The sequence below is a fragment of the Helianthus annuus genome, chromosome 11, assembly GCF_002127325.2.
Source record: "Helianthus annuus cultivar XRQ/B chromosome 11, HanXRQr2.0-SUNRISE, whole genome shotgun sequence".
Taxonomy (NCBI): domain Eukaryota; kingdom Viridiplantae; phylum Streptophyta; class Magnoliopsida; order Asterales; family Asteraceae; genus Helianthus; species Helianthus annuus.
Genome location: NC_035443.2, coordinates 36,707,697 through 36,721,569, shown reverse-complemented (window position 1 = coordinate 36,721,569; position 13,873 = coordinate 36,707,697). Strand labels below are relative to the sequence as shown.

The 13,873-nt window shown below is 39.3% G+C and overlaps 1 non-coding gene across 1 annotated transcript; it reads right to left on the bottom strand.

Annotated features, from left to right (window-relative positions):
* Window positions 1–8,828: 8,828 nt before the first annotated feature.
* Window positions 8,829–8,935, bottom strand: LOC118484390. The gene has a single exon (XR_004873501.1). It is a non-coding gene; the product is annotated as a small nucleolar RNA R71 (small nucleolar RNA).
* Between the last annotated feature and the right edge of the window lie 4,938 nt (window positions 8,936–13,873).

Below are 13,873 nucleotides of genomic sequence, written 5' to 3'. Positions count from 1 at the left end.
ATAGTGTTTGAATGTCTTCTATAGTCATGTCAAGCCAAAGCCATACAAGGAAAATGTACAAATCACGATTCAAAAACACATTTGAAAGACCGTTGGTATGTAGTGACTCAGAAACATCAAATAACGAGGACAAATGTATTCCCAATGTAGTTTAAAGTATAAACAAACAAAAAACACTACAGTATGCTAAGTAGCCCATATGTGAGTATGTATGTTTTATGATGAGTTTTGTATATGATAAAAATTGTTTTGTATTAAACAGATGGTGATGCTGGAAGGAATGATGTTGTAATGTAGAAATAAGAGAAGATGTTCCGCAATCGATAAAAAACACACAAGGTAAAGAAGAAAAAAAGCTCTTGTGGTTATAATTTGTTAGCATATAAGACATGATAACAATTGATTTGAACCATAACAGATATGGGTGAAGTAGAGGAGCAAGTTGGGAATGATAGTCAACTGGTTGGTTTCAAATTACGACCCAGACGCATGTATTTTGAATGTGGGCGGCGGTCGTCTTGTAGAGATAACATCAGAGCTGGTTAAACGTGTTTTCGGGCTACCCATGGGACCAACAGATCTTGTTGAGAAGAAAAAGGCAAACAAAAAGAAAGATGTTGTTGTCCAAGAGTTCAGAAATCAGTTTGAGCATACGGATACCAAGCGATTGTTGCCGTTGCAGCTGATGCATTACATATTAGATAGGCATGATCACGGAAGGATGTTTGTCATGAACTTCTTGATTCTATACTTCTCACTCCTAGGTGAAACCACAACGAACAATACAGTGAACGTGCGATACATTCCATTTATACAGCCGCACGTGGATATCAAAAGCTTCAACTGGTGTTCGTACATGGTCTCATGTCTTAACAGAATGAAAAAGGCATGGCATGGTGGTGAGGATGCTTTCCGGGGACCAATGTTGTTACTGGCGGTAAGTTGCTCGTATTTAACATCTTGCATTACAAAATTATTGAGTAACATCTTTAGTTAAATAACACCATACCAATTGAGTTGTTGACCAATATTTAGTGATATAACTGATAAACTACCATAGATTACTGAATAAGACCATGGATAACTGAAATAACACCATTGCTTACTGAATAACACCATAGATAACTGAATAACACCATATATAACTGAATAACATCATAGATAATTGAATAACACCATAGTTAACTAAATAACAACATAGATAACTGAATAACACCATAGATAATTGAACAACACCATAGATAACTGAATAACACCTATTTAACTAAATAACATCATAGATAACTGAATAACACCCTAGATAACTGAATAACACCATACATGTTAAGCTATTTACAAATCTTTTGAAACATATTGTAGTATATTGTCCGCGATCTGCATAAGGAATTGAGATAAAGAAGATACCTTCATCACACAGTTCATATATTGTTGAACTTGTCGATGATGATGTTTTGAACAATCTTGAATAGGATATGGAGAGGATGCACTCAGAACAACAGGAGAAGAAGAATGCGAGGGAAGAGAAAAAAACCAAACTTGCCGACGACGTTAAACGTGGTGAAAAAAAGAAGATAAAAATTGTCGAACAGGCGGATAAACAGAAACGCACAAGGACAAAGAATATAGAAAAAACCAATTAATAAACAAAAAACAACACGGAAAAAGGAAATGGAAACGACGAAGCTGATTGATGAAGAAGGTACTGAAGAGATCAAGGATGATGATGCGCACCTGGGTATATACAGACACTGTGCAGATTACTTACTGTCACATACTGACACCCAAAACGTGTGCATTATTTGTAGGTGCAGATGGCGAATGCCGTATACCGATGATCGTACGCTATGTGAACACTCCATCACCATCAGGCACAGGCACATCTGACCATGATTTTGAGCTGGTAAACATATTATGATTCGTACTAGATTTGACACTATATGTTATTTCTGTTGATATGTTAATTAAACCGGGGTTTCGTACAGGTTTGGTCAAATTTGTTAGATAACTTGTTTACAGAGTTTGTGATCTGTGTGAACAAAATCAATAACACTTTAACAGAATCATGTGTGATGTACCCCGAGAGTAATCTATTGAAACGGAAAGCAATGGAGTAGAAGGAGATAATCAAAAAACTCCTTATTGTTGAAGATGAGAAAGAAAATGAGGGTGATGATGTGGAAAACGGAAATAAAAATGTTGAAGCTGAAGACGATAATGTGGTTGAAGTAGCTGAACCCATTGATCTTTAAAAAGGTAATGTATCGTTAGTCGGAGATAACACTCCTGCGAACGTGCAAAATAATGATGGTATAACACAGTACACTTTTCCATTTTCACCAATGAGGTTGTCGTTTGTCGCAGAGGTGGATAGAGCTGTTGAGGAGGTACGAAGTGAAAAGACACCAGAGACAAAATTCAACGTTTCGGGAATTGAAGCGGTGAACTTGTCGACAAGGCTGGCCGACGTTGTAACGGATGAAGAACGCAACGAGGTAACGCAACCTGATCAGCGAGGTAAAACACCAAGGCCGAAACGAACAATCATTCTTTCAGTTGCACTACGGTCGCCGTACGTCGAGCGCGCTGTCTCGTTGAGAAACGGACGTGATAAGTCTGAAGATACATTGGCTCGTTGTATATTTTGTGCCGTAGGAAACAAGTTATATGAATCTGAACTGGACCTTTACCTGTTTTATGTATAGTATTATACGTTACCATTATTTTGTATCTATATTAATTTATACATTCGTGTCGATGGTGTTTCGGTTCGTAGGGATCTTTTGTTTAGCAACAATGGTAACGTGTCGGTGATGAGGGGGCCTTTTGAATCCATGATGCCTGGTGTAACTATACACGTGAATGTCATCAGTGTCTGGGCCGCAGTCTTAAACTATCAAGAAAAAAATGAGGAGGATGGGGACAACCCCAAAATTATTCCGCAATGCAGGAATGTTGGTAAGTTATTCCTTTACTTAAAATAACACCACCCAATGTTATGTGAACTCACTAGATAACACCATGGTTTATTCTAAATTCTGGAGATAAGTAACTGTAAAAACACCATATTATGTGAACATAGTGAATAACACCATAGCTTATTTGGGTTTACTTGAATAACACCATAGCTTATTGTATGTTTACACATGTTTGTGTTTACCAAAATTTGGAGATAAGTAACTGTAAAAACACCATATTATGTGAACTTACTGAATAACACCATAGCTTATTTTTTGCTTACTTGAATAACACCACCCAATATTATGTGAACTCACTAGATAACACCATGGTTTATTCTAAGTTACCAAATTCTGGAGATAAGTAACTGTAAAAATACCATATTATGTGAACATAATGAATAACACCACAGCTTATTTGGGTTTACTTGAATAACACCATAGCTTATTGTATGTTTACACATGTTTGTGTTTACCAAAATTTGGAGATAAGTAACTGTAAAAATACCATATTATGTGAACTTACTGAATAGCACCATAGCTTATTTTTGGTTTACTTGAATAACACCATAGCTTATAGTATGTTTACACATTTTTGTGTTTACCAAATATTGGAGATAAGAATTGTAAAAACACCATATTAAGTGAACTTACTGAATAACACCATAGCTTATTTGTGTTTACTTAAATAACACCATAGCTTATTGTATGTTTACAAATTTTTGGGTTGTTTAACAATCTACTGTTTGATTGCTGAATACCACCATATCTTATTTTTGTTTACTTGAATAACACCACAGCTCGAGAAAGATTTCGCGAAGTCTTATGATGACCACATAACAGAGTTTACAACAAACATGAACGCTGTGCTTGCTGGGACAGAAGCAAAAACGTTTAAAGGTTTCAGATGGTGTTTATACCTCTCTTGACAGGTGATCACCACTATCTCCTATTTTTCAACTTGAAAACAAAAGAGATCTTCATTATTGACAACAGAGAAGGTGATGCGGGCTTAAAAAGATACCATGGAAATGTGGAGAAGATGGTAAGTTTGGTGTAGATTTATATATATGTGACTGCCGTAACCATATGGTGTAAAAAATATAACTAATTCTTAACATTAAAAATGTGTAATTGCAGATAACTACGTTTTGTCGGTATCTAAGTCAAATACATCCAAAAATCGCTGCAAAACTGAGGACTACAGAACCAGTTCCACTGGTATTCCCATGGAAAACACGTTACAATGGCATCGACTGTGGTATTTTCTTGATGCGGCATATGGAAACTTACAATGGTAAGCTCGTGTCATTTTTGTTTCTTAATAAAAAAAGTGAAATACATGTACTTAAAATAGACATGAAATATGAAAAATGCTAATGATTTGGGATTGAATAGGAACAAACGTGGGGCATTAGATGTGTGGTTTCTCGCATGAGAGAGACATCAAAGGAGAAATCTTGCTTGATCAAGCGAAAGAAATCGAGGATCTGCGTAAGAAGTACCTCTCAAAAATGCTTCTAAGCGACGTGAACACGGGACGAGGCGATGTAGAGCTAGAAGTACAAGAATTCACACGTTTAGACGAGGATGAAAGGGTGAGTATGGAAGTGAATGCAATGGATCGGATTTGTGAAAGGTTGGACAGTGCCGTGTAGGTTGACGGCAAAACAACATCAACTTTCTGTTAGAAAACAAAACAATTTTGGCATTTTTAGAATATATGATGTGTTAGCATGTTAGCACTCTTGTTATGGGTTTTAAACAATGGTAATAACATTTGGTCGCTCTTTATGATCTTGGTATACGTTGTCTATGTAAAGCCTGATTTCGTTTGGTAAACTGTTTGTCTTTTATATGTTCTATTTTGGTGTTTTCATTTAGTTAGACACCGTTTTAGTTGAAAGAATCTGTAATGACCTTTGTGATCCATCCGCGACCAAAGGGATTGTACGAAGTAAGTGTTAACATGTTACTGATGTAATGAAATAACATACCAACTGATGTAATGAAATAACATACCAACTGATATGCACCATAAAACACTGTGTGTAAAGAAATAACACCATTAAGCTTCAACATACATAATAACACACCATGAACAGATCTAACACAAATATAAATAAAAACAGTACAACTAATATGCACTTAAAACCATGGTTGTAAAAATCCCAACTAGGCGCCGATTAATCCTCGATTAATCACCGATTAATCTCGATTAATTTTCGATTAATTACAATTAATCGCGATTATATCCGATTAATCCCCGGTTAATCCCGATTAATCGCTAGTCCCCACCCCACCGGCCGACTAGCGACTTGCGATTTCTATAACCATGCTTAAAACACTGTGTGCAAATAAATAACATCATTAAAGTTCCAACACACATAATAAAACACCCTGAACAAATATAACACCATTGATTAACAAAAAAAAAGCAGATTTAAGTGAAACAAAAACGTAGAATATAAAACGTTCTCATTGGTAATATAAAATACGACCAAAACCAAACAAATAAAACTACGAGTTTCTACCAATCCGAAAAACCATTGAAAACCTAACAATGTACGAAACAAAAAATAAATATGTTAAAAATAACCAAATGTTTAGACATCTCTAAATAACTTCTTAATCCTCTTTTCCATCCTCCTCGTCTTCTTCGTCCTCATCTTGTTCATCCAAAGCTTCTTCAACTTTTTCCCAGACATCTTCCTCCTCGTCACCTTTATCAGCTTCTTCACCGTCCTCCTCGGCACTATCTTATTCTTTAGTCTGGGTAGGGTTTTGGCAAGTACGTCTGTTATGCCCGTATCTAAAACAATTTTGACACTAACGACTCTTTTTGCCCAACTGACTTATAGCAATTTCACGTTTGGACTTCATCCCTTTAGGCTTACCCATACCTTTGTATCTAGTTCCAACGGGAACACGAACGGCTATATCTGATGGTTGTGTGTTACTGGTAATTTGAGCAAACCTTTCACGACGGCTCTTACGTGGGGCAATGACCACTGCCTCATCAGCTGTTTTGAAATAGTTTACAACATGATACCTGAATGAGCACAGCGCATCAAAGTTGGTGACAAGCTTGTTAATAACTGACTCCATAGAGTATGTGATCTCACGTACAACGCGGTTAACTTCATTATAACGATCATCACTCTCGTTGATACCTAGAATAGCACCAGGGGCACTATTGGGAACAGCCTCCCGGGTCCAATGTCGTAAGATATAGTGTTGTGGAAACTCCCTAACATCAAGCATCCTAAGCACACAAAAGATGTGTGAGCACTGATGTGTGTAAAATGCAACATATAAATTACATCAAATGAGGCATAAAACTAACCCTTTTTAAGTACTAATGTTGGAAAAAGAGTATTTTTGTCTTCCTTTTGTATTTTCCGGATGAAATGAGCTCAAATTCACAAAAGAAGCAAAAAGACAGCTAAATCTAACATAAATACAAGAAAAGGAACAAAAGTGGATTGCCCGACCCCTCAACGGCATCCTCCCAAGCAGAAAAGAGAAGTCAGAAGACTGAACACGCCCCGTGCTCAGCCAGCACGGGGCCGTGCCCAAGAAGCAGCAGAAAAGACAAACCTGTAGAAGCTTCTATTGCCCACCACGGGGCCGTGTCCAGTGAGCACGGGGGCGTGGCGAAAGTACAGCAGGCGCATTAATTGTAATTGCGAATTACAATTAATGAAGAGAGATAGTGTCAGACGGGCACGGGGGCGTGTCCAGCGGACACGGGGCCGTGCCCAGCCTTCTGTTCAGCTTATAAATAGGAGTGCTTGGTTTCATTTCAACTCATCCCTTGGCACACCACCTCTCTCACACTTCATCCACCACCCACCACCACCATAACACCATCATCCACCACCATCATCCATTGTCCATCATAGAGTGTGTGAGTCGTCTCGGGATCCAAGATTGATCGTAAGAATTCTTGACAATCAAGGCCATGTTTGCCTAAGTCTCTTACATCACTTGGTGAAGACAAGTGTTTAGTATAATAATTTTTATTTTTAATCTTTTGCACTTTTTATTTGGTTTTGTATTAATGACTTTAATAACTAGTTACTTATGTTGAAGGTGATCTTTCCTTATCGTTTGTCCGTGGTGTCTTGGCATTATTTTACTGTCTATATAAAATAAAAGATTTTCACCATTCATATCTCCACGGTCTATATGGAGGTATGTTGGCTACCTGGTCGGGGGTTAAGGGAACGGTTTGGTAAGGGTCTTTCCCTTGTTCAGCGGTTAGACGTCCTGCAAGGGACCTGGGTCAAATTTAGTAGGATCTCCTTCAATGCCCATAGGTATTGGATGGCGGGGACCCGAACTCTTTGACCCCCTCATAAGTTAACTACTATTAATACTATAACCCGGCTATTTAGGACTGTATCCCTGCTGACTCAGACTACTTAGTCGAGGGTAACGTCACCGCCAAAAGCGGGGCCTACCATAATTTGCATTAATAACTTAATTCATTATCTTCCAATAATCCAACCCTTTAGGATTGTATCCTTGCTGACTCAAACTACTGGGTTGAGGGTAACGTCGCCTTCAAAAGAGGGGCCTACTACAATAACTAAGATAATCTCTTAAACAAGTGCAAAAGTGCGAAAATAATCAAAGGTTATACTAATACACGAGTCGGATCCAAGTGATTCATCTTTTCTATTTGTTTTTATTTTTATTTTATTTTTCAGCATTTAGTTAGTTTTTATTTTCTTAGTTTAAAAACCTTTTCTAACATTTTGATTTGATTAGACGTTGAGGATAAACCGGTACTAAAAGCTCTTGTGTCCTTCGACGACCTCGGTATCTTACCAACACTATACTACGTCCACGATGGGTGCACTTGCCCATATGTGTGTTTAGTGTTAGTAAATATCGTGTTTTATAAATTTAAAACTTGGCTAAAAGTGTAAAACGGGCTTAAATAAACATCTAAATTATATTACACTACACACGCATCAAGTTTTTGGCGTCGTTGCCGGGGACACAAGGATTTTAAGAAAGTTAGGAATCAACGGCCTAATCATATTTTTATTTTTCTTTTTTATTTTTTAGGATTTTCTTAGTTTTTCAGCTTCTGCAGAGCTCAGCACGGGCCGTGCCTGGTCGGACACGGGCCGTGCCCAGCATCGTTACTGGCAGTTTTTAGTTTTCCAAGTTACAGAAGGCTGAACACGGGGCCGTGTCGGTGCAACACGGGGTCGTGTCCAACTTTCCAGTAACTGGGATCTGGAAAACAATCACTGTAACTCCGACCACGGGCCGTGTTCGCTGAGCACGGGGCCGTGGTGAACCTTCTGACCAGCATTCTTTTCTGTTTTTATTGCAGGACTTGGAACCAGACGCCATCCTACGTAGTGTATGAGCTCCAGTTCTAATAAGGACATAAAAGAACCTCTAGAAGAACCCGAACGCTTTCTCAGAAAAAGACTAAAAGCTAAAAACCAAGAGAAAGCTTCGGGGAATCCACCTATGGCGGACCAACGTACCCTCATGGATTATCTACGACCCACCGTAGGTAATCTAGGCGCCGCTATCAATGCACCGAATGTTGAAGCCAATAACTTCGAACTTCGGCCGCATTTGATACAAATGCTCCAAAACTCCGCAACCTTCCATGGGCTTGCGGACGAGGATCCCCATCTACATATTACTAATTTCTTAGAAATATGTGATACCTTTCGGATCAATGGAGCATCAAATGACGCCATCCGCCTCCGAATGTTTCCTTTTTCACTAAAAGACCGAGCGAAAGCTTGGCTCAACGCCCTCCCAGCTGGATCGGTAAACACCTGGGATGAACTAGCCCAAAAATTTCTATATAAGTATTTCCCCCCCGCTAAAACGGCTAAATTGATGACTGAAATTAATACATATTCACAAGAGGACGGGGAATCCTTATATGAAACTTGGGAAAGGTTCAAGGAACTATTACGCAAGTGTCCACATCATGGCCTTGCGATATGGCAACAAGTATCCACTTTCTATAACGGATTGTTGCCACACACAAGGCAGACACTTGACTCTAGCTCCAGGGGACTTTTAGGTAATCGCCGCCCGCATGAAATATATAACCAAATTGAGGAAATTGCTCAAACCAATTTTCAGTGGCACACTCCCCGAGGCAATAAATCTATTGCCCCGGGCGCCCATAAGGTTGATGAAAGCACTTCTTTGCAAGCCCAAATCGAGGCCCTTTCTTCAAAAATAAAAAAATTAGAAATGACAAAAACAGTCTCGGTTATGGCTTGTGAAGGGTGTGGTGGGCCACATGAAAATTGGAGTTGTATGAAAGAAACGGAAGATCAACAAGAGTCGGTAAGCTATATTGATAATAGACCTAGGCCGTCGGGTCCTCCAAGGGGCACCTACAACCAAGGATGGCGAAGCCACCCAAACCTTGGTTGGAGAGAGCCCGACAATAATAGTAACCAACAAACCCAACGAACAAACTTTCAACAACCAAGAAGCGAGTCACAAAATTTCACTCAACAACACGGTGGACGAGAAAGGCTTGAAGATACTGTATCTCGCCTCATCTCCGACACTGAAAAGAAAAACTCGGAAAGGTTTCTACAATTAGAGTCAAATTTTAGAAATCAACAAGCTAGTATTCAAAACATAGAAAAACCATTAAACCAACTAGCTCAAAATTTTTCCGAGAGACCACAAGGAGCATTACCAAGCAATACCGAAACAAACCCAAAACCGCAAGTTCATCTCATCACGTTACGAAACCGCACCGTGGGGCCTGCGGAGGCGCCACCGCCGATAGAAGAAACTGTACCCCCGCCTCTGCAGGAAAAGAACTCCCCTCCGTCATCAGAGCCTGCCAAGGCTCCTCGAGTTCCGTACCCCGGTAGGTTAATTCGTCAAAAGACCAATGAGCAATTCGCAAAATTCGAAAGTCTGTTAAAACAATTGCATGTCAATATTCCTTTTATTGATGTCCTAACCCAAATGCCCAAATACTCTAAGTTCATGAGGGACTTCCTCACTCATAAAAAGAAAATTGAAACTTTGCAATTAGTTAACTTAGGCGAAGAATGCTCTGCTCTCGTACTCAACAAACTTCCCCAAAAGAAAATCGATCCCGGAAGCTTCACGATTCCCTGCTCAATCGGGGATTCCCCCGTTCGTAATGCTCTAGCCGATCTTGGAGCTAGCATTAACCTCATGCCCTCATCAATGTTTAAAAGACTCGGCCTAGGAACAACGAGTCCTACAAAAATGAGCATACAACTTGCTGATCGATCCGTCAAATTCCCGCAAGGTGTCATCGAAAATGTCCTTGTAAAGGTAAGCAAATTCGTTTATCCGACCGATTTTGTCATACTCGATATGGAGGAAGACACCGAGGTCCCCCTCATACTAGGGAGACCATTTCTTGCCACCGCACAAGCAGTGGTAGATATGAATGATGGAACGCTCACCTTGAGGTACGGGGATGATGAAGTAAAATTCGGAGTTGGGAAGAGAATAGAAGACGACGACCCGGTCAACTACATGAAGGTTATTGATTCGAGTTTGGATGCGGCTCTCCGACGGTGTAACATGGGATGCCAAATATCCCACTCAGAAAATATATAACCTCACATTGGGTCTAGCCAAGGACCCTTATAAATGTGGTGCACCACGGAGGCATTCCGCGGAACTATCCTTAGTTTAGTTTAATCTTTTAGTTTTATTTTGCAGGAATAAAACACACTCATGGTGGTAAAGGATGAAAAGGGGAACGAGAAAAATGGCCCCATGCACAAGAACAAGGCAACCCGACATGAATTTCTCCATTACAGAAGGCTCAACACGGGCCATGTCCAACCAACACGGCCCCGTGCTCAACCCCCTGCAGAAAAATGCCCAGTTCAGGTAACTGGACACGGGCTGTGTTCACCAGACACGCCCCCGTGTCCAGGCTTCTGTTTCTTTTCTTTAATTTTTGTTACTGGCACCTGAACACGGGGCCGTGTCCAGACTGCCAGTAACATAAATCTTTGCTTTTTAACACCACATTACACATCCAATCCACCTAAAAAATTATTTTTGGGACACATTGAGTACAATGTGTAATTTAAGTGTGGGGGGGAAGCTAAAACCTTGAAATTTTGCAAGTCCTATTAACAAGCCTTACACAAAACTCTATTTGGAACCGCTAATCACCCCAAATTTTTTCAAAAACTTTTCGTTTTTTTTACTTGTCTTGGTTTAATTTGGGAATAACAAGTTTTAATAAGGTTATATTTTTAATTTACAACCGATAGCGTCGTGATAACAAGAACCAACATTAGAAAATTATGAAACGGCATGACAAGCTTGGTTAAAATTCGATTATATATACTTGATCACATAAAAACCCCTTTCCCACAAAAGTGAGTTTTGAGCCTTTATTGAGCATACAAATTTACATCTTTAGACTAAATGCTCATTTTTCATTTCTTGTGTGAATAGCCGCTTGGTTCTTACGACTCTAGAACTTGCCACGACGATTCATTCCCGATCCTTACCAACTTAAACCCAAGTAAGTAAATGATGGAGGCATTAGGACTAATCATTTTTTTTCTACACCATTATTTTTCAATTTTTTTTACCACCTACCCAAAATCCCCCTAGTTAACCCCTTTGAGCCTAAACCTTTCATTTCTTTACCCTAAAACCTTTTTACCCACCAAAAAAACCCTTTTTATTTTCACCCTTTATTTTAGTAAAAAGCTCGGTTTTTCGTGAAGACCAAAAAAAAAATATGATGAAGTTTGAAATAAACAAACAAAGCTATTAAAACAAAAAGTTTGTTTGGAGAAATACTTCAAAATAAAAAGTCAAAGTGTTTCACGAAAACCGACGCTTTTTACGCTTTTCGCCCTTTTACTAACCACTAACCCAACCACCCACCTTTAGCCCAAGCCTAACCCTTCAACCAAAAAGCCCTCTTGATATTTACAAAGGTATAAAGTTAAAAAGGAGGAGGATTGATTGCTTGGCAAGCTTATGGTAGGAATAAGTTCCATGCCGCTCTCGAGTGATTCACTAAAAATACACCTTCGGCCGAGTGTTGAGTGATTCTCCGTGAGGTATGTGAACTTGTATATAAATGAAATTTTAAAAAGGCATGCTATGCCCAAATAAGTAATTTCTCTTACGAAACGTTCTAAATAAATCATAACGAATAGGATTGTAAATAAATAAAAATAAAACTAAAAAGATCTTGGATTCCCGACACTCTATGACAAGCCAAAAACCTTCTCTTCTACCCATTCCATTTGGGAGTGTAAGCCACATATTAAAGAGTTTTGCTTGAGGACAAGCAAAAATTCAAGTGTGGGGGTATTTGATGTGTGTAAAATGCAACATATAAATTACATCAAATGAGGCATAAAACTAACCCTTTTTAAGTACTAATGTTGGAAAAAGAGTATTTTTGTCTTCCTTTTGTATTTTCAGGATGAAATGAGCTCAAATTCACAAAAGAAGCAAAAAGACAGCTAAATCTAACATAAATACAAGAAAAGGAACAAAAGTGGATTGCCCGACCCCTCAACGACATCCTCCCAAGCAGAAAAGAGAAGTCAGAAGACTGAACACGCCCCGTGCTCAGCCAGCACGGGGCCGTGCCCAAGAAGCAGCAGAAAAGACAAACCCGTAGAAGCTTCTATTGCCCACCACGGGGCCATGTCTAGTGAGCACGGGGGCGTGGCGAAAGTACAGCAGGCGCATTAATTGTAATTGCGAATTACAATTAATGAAGAGAGATAGTGTCAGACGGGCACGGGGGCGTGTCCAGCGGACACGGGGCCGTGCCCAGCCTTCTGTTCAGCCTATAAATAGGAGTGCTTGGTTTCATTTCAACTCATCCCTTGGCACACCACCTCTCTCACACTTCATCCACCACCCACCACCACCATAAAACCATCATCCACCACCATCATCCATTGTCCATCATAGAGTGTGTGAGTCGTCTCGGGATCCAAGATTGATCGTAAGAGTTCTTGACAATCAAGGCCATGTTTGCCTAAGTCTCTTACATCACTTGGTGAAGACAAGTGTTTAGTATAATACTTTTTATTTTTAATCTTTTGCACTTTTTATTTGGTTTTGTATTAATGACTTTAATAACTAGTTACTTATGTTGAAGGTGATCTTTCCTTATCGTTTGTCCGTGGTGTCTTGGCATTATTTTACTGTCTATATAAAATAAAAGATTTTCACCATTCATATCTCCACGGTCTATATGGAGGTATGTTGGCTACCTGGTCGGGGGTTAAGGGAACGGTTTGGTAAGGGTCTTGCCCTTGTTCAGCGTTTATAGGTCCTGCAAGGGACCTGGGTCAAATTTAGTAGGATCTCCTTCAATACCCATAGGTATTGGATGGCGGGGACCCGAACTCTTTGACCCCCCTCATAAGTTAACTACTATTAATACTATAACCCGGCTATTTAGGACTGTATCCCTGCTGACTCAGACTACTTAGTCGAGGGTAACGTCACCGCCAAAAGCGGGGCTTACCATAATTTGCATTAATAACTTAATTCATTATCTTCCAATAATCCAACCCTTTAGGATTGTATCCTTGCTGACTCAAACTACTGGGTTGAGGGTAACGTCGCCTTCAAAAGAGGGGCCTACTACAATAACTAAGATAATCTCTTAAACAAGTGCAAAAGTGCGAAAATAATCAAAGGTTATACTAATACACGAGTCGGATCCAAGTGATTCATCTTTTCTATCTGTTTTTATTTTTATTTTATTTTTCAGCATTTAGTTAGTTTTTATTTTCTTAGTTTAAAAACCTTTTTCTAACATTTTGATTTGATTAGACGTTGAGGATAAACCGGTACTAAAAGCTCTTGTGTCCTTGGACGACCTCGGTATCTTACCAACACTATACTACGTCCACGAT